The sequence below is a fragment of the Myotis lucifugus genome, unplaced genomic scaffold (assembly GCF_000147115.1).
Source record: "Myotis lucifugus unplaced genomic scaffold, Myoluc2.0 scaffold_1289, whole genome shotgun sequence".
Lineage (NCBI taxonomy): Eukaryota > Metazoa > Chordata > Mammalia > Chiroptera > Vespertilionidae > Myotis > Myotis lucifugus.
In genome coordinates this window covers 62,488-72,259 of record NW_005872337.1, presented here as the reverse complement: position 1 = coordinate 72,259, position 9,772 = coordinate 62,488, and the positions used below count along the sequence as shown (strand labels likewise).

The window sequence follows — 9,772 nt, the reverse complement described above, 5'->3', positions numbered from 1 at the left end:
GCCTGTGCTGCTGCTCCATTTGCTGGCGGGCTCGCAATTCTGCCTAGTTCAGCTGTTCCATGTGGAAGTTCTGGCATTCAGTGAGCAGCTGCTGCCTCTGCTGTTCTAAAGCCTCGTTCTCTCTGTCCAGGTTCATCTCCAGCTCCTTGAAATGCTGGCGTTTGATCTCCAGTTTCTTCACCTGTGTCTCAACCAGGAGCACGACCAGGGACTTGATCTTTCTCTCTTCCACGGCAGCCAGGTGCTTGGCTTTGGTTGCAGCTGAGGCAAGAGCAGCTGCTGCGGCCGTGGCTATGTTTCCTTCGGAAACCTCATGTTCTACTTTTTTCTCCCTAAATAAGATATGTGCAGTGTGCATAGGAATTTGATCATAGTTTTTTTTAAAACTATAGTCCAGCCCTCCAACGGTCTGAGGGACAGTGAACTGGCCCCCTGTTTAAAAAGTTTGAGGACCCCTGATTTATTCACTTGATTTTTAGATTCACTTGTTGATAGATGTGTAGTTGTTGATCATAATTTGTATCTTTACCTTTTTCTTCTTCTTCCTCTTCTTAAAGGATACCTTTCAGCATTTCGTATAATACTGGTTTGGTGGTGATGAACTCCTTTAGCTTTTTCTTATCTGTGAAGCTCTTTATCTGACCTTCAATTCTGAATAATAGCTTTACTGGGTAGACTAATCTTGGTTGTAGGTTCTTGCTATTCATCACACTGAATATTTCTTGCCACTCTCTTCTGGCCTGCATAGTTTCTGTTGAGAAATCAGCTGACATTCGTATGGGTACTCCCTTGTAGGTATCTGACTGTTTTTCTCTTGCTGCTTTTAAGATTCTCTCTTTGTCTTTTGCTCTTGGCATTTTAATTATGATGTGTCTTGGTGTGGTCATCTTTGGGTTCCTTTTGTTTGGGGTTCTCTGTGCATCCTGGACTTGTAAGTCTATTTCTTTACCAGGTAAGGGAAGTTTTCTGTCATTATTTCTTCAAATAGGTTTTCAATATCTTGCTCTCTCTCTTCTTCTGGCACCCCCATAATTCGGATGTTGGTACACTTGAAGTTGTCCCAGAGGCTCCTTACATTATCTTTATATTTTTGGATTCTTTTTTCTTTTTGCTTTTCTGGTTGGGTATTTTTTGTTTCTTCATATTTCAAATCTTTAACTTGATTCTTGGGATCCTCTTGTCTGCTGTTGGATCTCTGTATATTATCTTTATTTCAGTCAGTGTATGCTTAATTTCTAGTTGGTCTTTTTTCATATCCTCCAGGGTCTCACTAAATTTATCGGCGGTTTCCAGAAAATTCTTGAAAAACCTTATAACCGTGGTTTTGAACTCTATATCCAGTCATTTGCTTTCCTCCATTTCTGTCATTTGTGATCTGTTTCTTTGTCTCCACATTTTTTATGCTTCCCTGTGTTGGTAGAGTGGCTCTGTGTGCTAGGTGTCCTATAGGGCCCAGTGGCTCAGCCTCCCCAATTACCTGAGGTGGACACTCTTGGTGCACCCCTTTGTGGGCTGTGTGCACAGTCTTGTTGTAGTCTTGTTGTAGTTAAGCCTTGATTGCTGTAGTTATCACTGGGAGGAATTGACCTCCAGGCCAATTGGCTGTGAGAATCAGCTGTGTCTGCAGTGGGAGAACTTCTGTGCTGAAGACACCCTTCTGGGGCAAGACTTGCTTCAGTGGGGCTTTGGTGCTCACTGAGTCTGCCCCCTGAGTGTGTCCCTTATGGATCTGAGGAGTTGTAATCTGAATGGTCCCACTCTGACCACTGGGTACACTGGCTCTTGGATCTCTAAGGAGGTGCTAATTTAGCCTCTGCCTGAGGCTACCCAGCAGGAGCTATGGAGAGATCTGCAGATTCCTCTTCTTTGTTTGGGGTTTGGAGGTGCCCAAATGAGGCCCAGCTGTGAAGCAATGCAAGCTGCTGTGGGGCCTTAAGCCTTCTTTTGGATGTTCTGGGTCTCTGACCCAGCTGCAGTTTGTTAGGTAATTTTAGATTGCAAAGGGCCAGGGCGTTCATATGCAAAAGCCTCTGCTGCAGCTTGGGTGGGGTGTGGTCTCAGGGAATCAACAGGGCGGAGCAAGCAGCTATGGCTGATCCTCAGCCCTGCCCTAAGGGGCCCCGCATCTCAGTGTCCCGGTAATTGCTGCAAGCACCTCTGACGGAAAGCCGCCCTCAAGTTCTGAGTTCTGCTCGCTGCCAGACAGTCCAGTTTCTCCCCGTATGAGTCCTGGGTCCCCAGAGACTTCCCGGAACTGGAGTTCAGAGCAGTCGGGAGCTTGTGACTTCCTCCCGATTGAAAAAGACAGCCTCGCCCTCAGGTGCCAGACCCTTTCCTCGTGGGCTCGAGCCTCCGTACCTCTGCACTTTATTTCCGCACCTCCTCTGAGTCTCAGTGTGTTTTTCTCTTTCCTTCTAGTTGTAGAATTTCCACTCAGCCAGCCTTCCTGTGGTTCTGGATGATGTCCGTTTTGTCTTTTCATTGTATTTTTGAAGTTGTTGTGGGAGGCAGCAATTTCTGGTGTTTACGTATGCCGCCATCTTGGTTTCTCTTTGTGTTGGATTATTTTGGCCAATTATAGGTTAATGTAAGTGTTCTGAACATGTTTAAGGTAGGCTAGGCTAAGCTATGATATTTGGTAAGTTAGGTGTATTAAATACATTTCTGACTTAAAATATTTTCAACTTATGATGGATTTTTCAGGATGTAACCCCATCGTAAGTCAAGGAGTAAGTTTATATTTGCAATAGATGTTTTAATGTCCTTGTATACTAATTACATCATCTATTTCATTTTTGGATTTCTTTCTATTGATTAATTTTTTTTCTCTTCAATATTGGTTATAGGGGGTAGGGGAGGCCAGGGGATTGTCAAGGGCAGGGAAAAAAAAGGAGACATATGTAATACTCTTTGTAATACTTTAAGCAATAAAACAATTAAAAAAATAAATAAAAATATTGGTTATATTTTCTTCTTTGCATGCTTTGGTTAGATATCAAACATTGTGAAATTTTATATTATTGGGTGCTGGACTTATCTAAAAAATGTTTTTATTGATTTTAGAAAGAGGGAGAGGGATAAAGAGATAGAAACAACAATAATGAGAGAGAATCATTGATTGACTGCCTCTTAATCCCCCCAATCTGCCCCCCCCCACCAGTATGGATTGAGTCTGCAACCCCAGCATGTGCCCTGACCCAGAATCAAATTGGTGAACTCTTGGTTCATGGGTCGATGCTCAACCACTGAGCCACACCATCTGGGCTGTGCTGGACTTTTTTGTGTTCCTTTAAATATTTTTGAGCTTTGTTTGGGTACACAGTTAAATATCTAATTTGGTTCATTAGAGGCTTGTTTTTAAGCTTTGTCAAATCAGCCTTTAATTTAGGGTTAAATGATCTCATTATTACTGAGGCAATAAATAGCCTTCTGAGTACTCTAACTGATGACCTGATTATGAGGCTTCTTCAGTTTGATTTTTGAGAATATATCATTATTAGTCCTGTGTGAGCTTCAGCAATAATTTTTTTGGTGGTTATTTCCCCAGTAGCAGTACACAGTTGAATACTTAAGGGGAACCCTCTTCAGATCTTTGGATCTCTCTCTCTCCCTCCCTGCCTCCCTGCTCCCCTCAGCCCCCGAATTAATCTCTCTAGTATTCTACTCTGCAAATTCCACCCACTGAATTTTCTCAAACTTTTAACTCTATCTCCTCAACTCAGGGAGACCTCAGGGCTCTACCTCAAGGAGACCTCTCTGTGCTACTGCCAGGAAATTCTCTCCAGGCAACCAAGGAGATTATCTCTTTTGTTTCCCTTCAAGGATCACAGTCCTATGCTGCCTGTTGTCCAGTGTCTGAAACTGCTGTCTCAAAAATTTTCTCCAGTTTCACAGTTTTTTAAGGAAGGCAGCAAATTTAGTTCCTGTTACTCTGTCATGCAGAAAGCAGAAGTCCCAGGAACCATATTTCAGTAACAGATGTGCCATTTTCCCCTGAGCAAGTTAGTTAACCTCTCAGACCTCACTTCCTCAAATAATAAGACTTTTTAAATTTTTTTATTTTTATTTTAAGGTGTGTGTATGTTTTTTTTAATTCCTCTGGTAGTTAATTGTATTTCCTCAAACCATGCCACTAATTTTTTTAAAAAGAGAAATAGACTTCTTTTTTAACAAAAAATATATTTTATTGATTTTTTACAGAGAGGAAGGGAGAGGGATAGAGAGTTAGAAACATCGATGAGAGAGAAACATCAATCAGCTGCCTCCTGCACACCCCCTACTGGGGATGTGCCCACAACCAAGGTTAATGCCCTTGACCAAAATCCAACCTGGGACCCTTGAATCTGCAGGCTGACGCTCTATCCACTGAGCCAAACCAGTTAGGGCTAATAAGACTTTGTTTGTTTGTTTGTTTGTTAATCTTCACCTGAGGATATTTTTCCCATTGATTTTTAGAGAAAGTGGAAGAGAGGGAGGGATGAAAGAAGGGGGGTGGGGAGAAAGAGAGAGAGAGAGAGAAACATTCTGGGATTGGACCTGTAACTGAGGTATGTGCGTTTGTTGGGGTCCAATCCCAGCAGGTCCAGGGGTTCCCAAAGGTGGGGACGGAGTCGGCGAAGAAGGAATGACACGGAGACAGCATTCAGTTGATCAGCAGCCTAGCTAGGTTCTCTAGCCAGCATCTCCAGCCAAGTTCTGTTTTTATTGTCTTGTTACATCTGTATTTATACCAGTTGATTTTAATCCTATCAATTCTATTCCAAAGGTCAGGGCGTTTCTTATCTCTATTCCCAGGTTACTCTATTGTTCTATTAAGCTACAAGGAAGTAACTGAAGGAGATTATCCTACGTAAAGATTATGTAGCTTAAGTGTGATTGTAGTTAACAAGTGATTAATTACCCACCTGGCACTTAGTTAAGGGGTTTTATTCCCTCCCTAAATCCAGGGAAAAATCCTCACCTGGGGAAACAACCTTTCTCAGGGAGGTGGTCCTGTTTAAAACCCATAGCATTAAGAGGGGGAGCAAACATATGCATATACACCAGGTCCCTTGAAACATAAGCTGTGCAGATGTTTCTTCCCTGCAGCGACTGTGTCAAGCAGCAAGGGTGGATCGGCTTCTGGCAAATGTAAAGGTAAATGTAAAGGCATGGGAGCAGGTAGGCCCAAGGAGCCTTATCCTTAACCCCACTGCAGCCTTTCTACCCCGGGAAAGTGCAGGATTGGCAAGCTCTCCCTGGGGTGATAGATCAGGACTCAGGTAATAGTGGAAAGCGCCAATCCTACTCTTAAAATGGATATAAGAGAGCATTTGGGGGTTTTCTTTTTAATGCCTGCTTTGGATTGAGTAAATGCATTTCACTTAGTTTTAACACATCAAAGTTAGCTCTTGACACAAAAAGAAAAACTGACAATTCCATCAATATAAACCTTTTCTATAAAAACAAAAAAGGGGGAGAAGAATGTTATATGTTAAATTTTTAAAAAAATAAAATAAATACAACGCAGAGGGTTGTACAGCAGCCAAAAGGCATCGGGTCTCCTGTACAATAGCCTCAGCCGACTCAGCCTGGTAGAAGGATACACAAACCAGACAAGAGTTTTACCAGATCTAGTAATGATGTGGGGAAGAGGTTGTGTTTCGTATCTTTCCAGAAGGAGCAGCCTCTGCCTCCCTCCTGGAGACCGTCACCCCTGGGAGGTCGAGTTAGCATACCTGACCAGTGCCCATCTGCAGCAGATGTGCAGCCCTGAGCTGGAACCACCTGTCCATTGGGAGGATCACATGTGCCTCCTTTTTGTCTGTCCATATGTCCCAGCTTTGCCCCACATCTCCTTTCCTTTTTCTTTTTTTAAAAATCTGACTACTTGTTTGCTGGTTCTTTGGCCTTTCTCCTTCTCTCCTGAACACAGCCCTTTCTAGAATCTCCCTACCCTACTGTTCCAGGAAGGGCACCTCCCTTTTCTGCCGTGACTGGGGGTGTCTGGTATATGCCCCATACGTGGAGTTGTTGTGTGCCAAGAGCCTGACATCCTGGGCTGAGAAAGCCCTGATCCAGGACTACATGCTGACAGGCCATTCCTCCCTTGTCCTGTATTGGCCCCTCTTGCCCTGTGTCAAGAGGGACCCTCTTCTCACAGTCCATTTGCCCACAGCTGTTGCCTGGGTTTTCTGTTCACGCTGAGGTTGAGGCCTCCTGGTGGCTGGTGCCATGGATTTGTCTTTTGCAAAATGGTGTGAGCTGGGCCCTCCCTGGAGAAGAAACCTGGGTTCCCCAAGATATGTGACCAGAGCTGGGGCCCCGCCAGCAGGCGAGGGGAGCCCAAGGCAGGTGCTGGGCGTGGAGGCCACGGGGGCATAGGCTACCAAGGAGACAGAACTGAACCTCTTGCAGGGGGGCGCTGCCCCTCCCTCATTCGCTCACCTTACATAACCCTGCTTGGCCCCGGACGATGGCTGGTTAGCCAGAGACCAGTAAGATTCCTCACGGAAGAAACAACCTAAGACAGGCACAGTCACAGAGGGGCCATCAGGAGACAACTTGGGGGTCAACAGAGGTGGGGCACAGACCCTCACCCCCCCAACTTTGCAGAGGCCTGAACCCTCACCCCTTCTGAGGGAGGTCTCCTGCCCCCATGGCTGCTTTGCTTCCCACACCCAGCTCAGATCGGGACCCAGGTAAAGACAGAGACTGGCTGACAGCAGCTGCCCTCTCACTGCAACAGGACTTGTTTCCCATTTCTACCTTGGACCACAGGGAAAGGGGCAGCTGAAGGAAAGGGCTGTGTCAGGATGCTGCCTTCTTCCCTTTCTTCTCCCTCTTTTTTCTAAACACTTCCATGCCTTGTAGTTCTTTTGCTTTCTCTTCTTTTTCTCTCTACTACCTTCCGTCTCCGCCTCCTCCTCCTCCTCCTCCTGGGTATCATCCATATCAGCTGACCCAGAGGGCACAGCTGACTCCTCCCCGGACACCGACACCACCATCAAACGCGGCCCTGATGGACCCTTTGATCCAGCCGTTCAACTCGCTGACACTTCGGGGAGCCCATCGCCCGTGACGCCGCCCGCTAGCCAGATCAACGAGGACAATCAAACCACCGACTTGGGGACAGCTGAAATCCATTGACTGAAAAGGCCAGCAACCTTTTACAAGGCTCTGTGTGCACTCCGTCCACTATGTTTATTGCTATGCTCGCTATCATTGCTTGTCAGTCTTCTTCTGAGTCTTAAACAACCCAATCCCAGAGGTGGCCGCTGATTTACAAGCGCTGCCATTAAAAAAATAAAAATGGGGGAATTTGCCGGAAGCCAAATCCACCCTTGCTGTGTCACTGCAGGGAAGAAATATCTGCACAGCTTATGTTTCAAGGGACCTGGCGTATATGGCATATGTTTGTTCCCCCTCTTAATGCTATGGGTTTTAAACAGGACCACCTCCCTGAGAAAGGTTGTTTCCCCAGGTGAGGATTTTTCCCTGGAGTTAGGGAGGGAATAAAACCCCTTAACTAAGTGCCAGGCGGGTAATTAATCACTTTAACTACGAACAGCAATCACGCTTAAGCTACATAATCTTTACTTAGGATAATCTCCTTCAGTTACTTCCTTGTAGCTTAATAGAACAATAGAGTAACCTGGGAATAGAGATAAAAAACGCCCTAACCTTTGGAACAGAATTGATAGGATTAAAATCAACTGGTATAAATACAGATGTAACAAGACATTGAAAACAGAACTTGGCTTCACTTGAAGAAAGCTATCTCCTGGCTCACTCTGGTGTCTCCTTCCTCAGAGAGCAGCTCTTCCAGATTGCACCTTCCCAAGGCCTGCCGGACCCAGACTCCAGGGAGAACAGAAGGGAGAGGATTTCAGCCTCTTGGAAGATGTTCAGAGCTACCATGACTCCTTGGCCTGAGGTGGAAAATGCCCAGCCCAACCCAGGTGAATACATCAAAGGCATCACGAGCCAACAGCCCCACATGGAGGGGAAAGAAAAGGAGACCAACAAAAATGTCACCGGGACCTCTGAAACCAAGATTGAACTTCTGCCATCCCACCCCACCGCCACACCGGTAGAGGAGCCCACCGACGTAGAAGACCCCTGGGACCTGCCCGAGCTTCAGCACAAGGGGATCAAGTGGACAGAGAGAGACACCAAAGGGAAGATTCTGTGCATCTTGCAAGGGATCGGGAAGTTCCTTCTGCTACTGGGATTCCTCTACCTGTTTGTGTGCTCCTTGGATGTCCTCAGCAGTGCCTTCCAGCTGGTTGGAGGGAAAATGGCCGGGAAGTTCTTCAGCAGCAACTCTATCATGTCCAACCCCCTGGCGGGACTGATGATCGGGGTGCTGGTGACAGCCATGGTGCAAAGCTCGAGCACCTCCACATCCATCATCGTCAGCATGGTGGCCTCCTCACTGCTGACGGTGCGGACTGCCATCCCCTTTGTCATGGGAGCCAACATTGGGACCTCAGTCACCAACACCCTCGTGGCGCTCATGCAGGCAGGAGACCGGAATGTATTCAGAAGGGCCTTTGCCGGGGCCACCGTCCACGACTTCTTCAACTGGCTCTCCGTGCTGGTGCTCCTGCCCGTGGAGGTCTCCACCCATTACCTGGAGGTCCTGACCAACCTGATAGTGGAGTCCTTCCATTTCAAAAGCGGAGAAAATGCCCCAGAACTTCTGAAAGTTATCACGAATCCTCTTACAAAGCAAATTATCCAGCTGGATAAAAAGGTTATCAACCAGATTGCAATGAATGACCCAGCAGCTCAGAACAAGAGTCTGATCAAGATTTGGTGCAAAACTGTGACCAGTGTGACTCAGGTGAATGTCACCATCCCCTCGATTCAGAACTGCACCTCCCCCAACCTCTGTTGGGCAAATGGTTTCCACACCTGGACCCTCAAGAACGTGACCCACCGGGAGAATATCGCCAAGTGCCAGCACCTCTTTGTGAACGCCAACCTCCTGGATCTTGTTGTTGGCATCATCCTGCTGGTCACCTCCCTGTTGGTGCTCTGTGGCTGTCTGATCATGATCGTCAAGGTCCTGGGCTCTGTGCTCGAGGGGCGAGTAGCTGTTGTCATCAAGAAGACCATCAACACTGATTTCCCTTTCCCCTTTTCCTGGCTGACTGGCTACCTGGCTATCTTAGTGGGGGCAGGCATGACCTTCATCGTGCAGAGCAGCTCGGTGTTCACGTCTACTTTGACCCCACTGATCGGTGTCGGTGTGATAAGCACTGAGAGGGCGTATCCACTCACGCTGGGGGCCAACATCGGCACCACCACCACCGCCATCATGGCCGCCTTGGCCAGTCCAGGCAAAACCTTGAGGAGCTCACTCCAGATCGCCCTGTGCCACTTCTTCTTCAACATCACGGGTATCCTTCTGTGGTACCCAGTCCCGTTCACCCGCCTGCCCATCCGCCTGGCCAAGGGGCTGGGCAACGTCTCAGCTAAGTACCGCTGGTTTGCCGTCTTCTACCTGGTCATCTTATTCTTCCTGGTCCCGCTGTCCGTGTTTGGCCTCTCGCTGGCTGGGTGGCCAGTGCTGGTGGGCGTGGGGGTGCCCATCGTCCTCGTGATCCTTCTGGTGGTGGTGCTCAAGCTCCTGCAGGCCCGCTGCCCCGGCATCCTGCCCAAGGTGCTCCAGACCTGGAACTTCCTGCCCCTGTGCATGCGCTCGCTGAAGCCCTGGGACATCGCGGTCTCCCTGGCCACCGCTGCTGCATGAGGAACTGCTGCTGCTGCGCGTCATCTGCTGCCC

The 9,772-nt window shown here is 47.5% G+C and overlaps 1 pseudogene; it reads left to right on the top strand.

The window, feature by feature from the left end:
* The first annotated feature begins 7,897 nt into the window (after window positions 1-7,897).
* The window catches only part of LOC102437273, a 2,081-nt pseudogene continuing 206 nt past the window's right edge, over window positions 7,898-9,772 (top strand).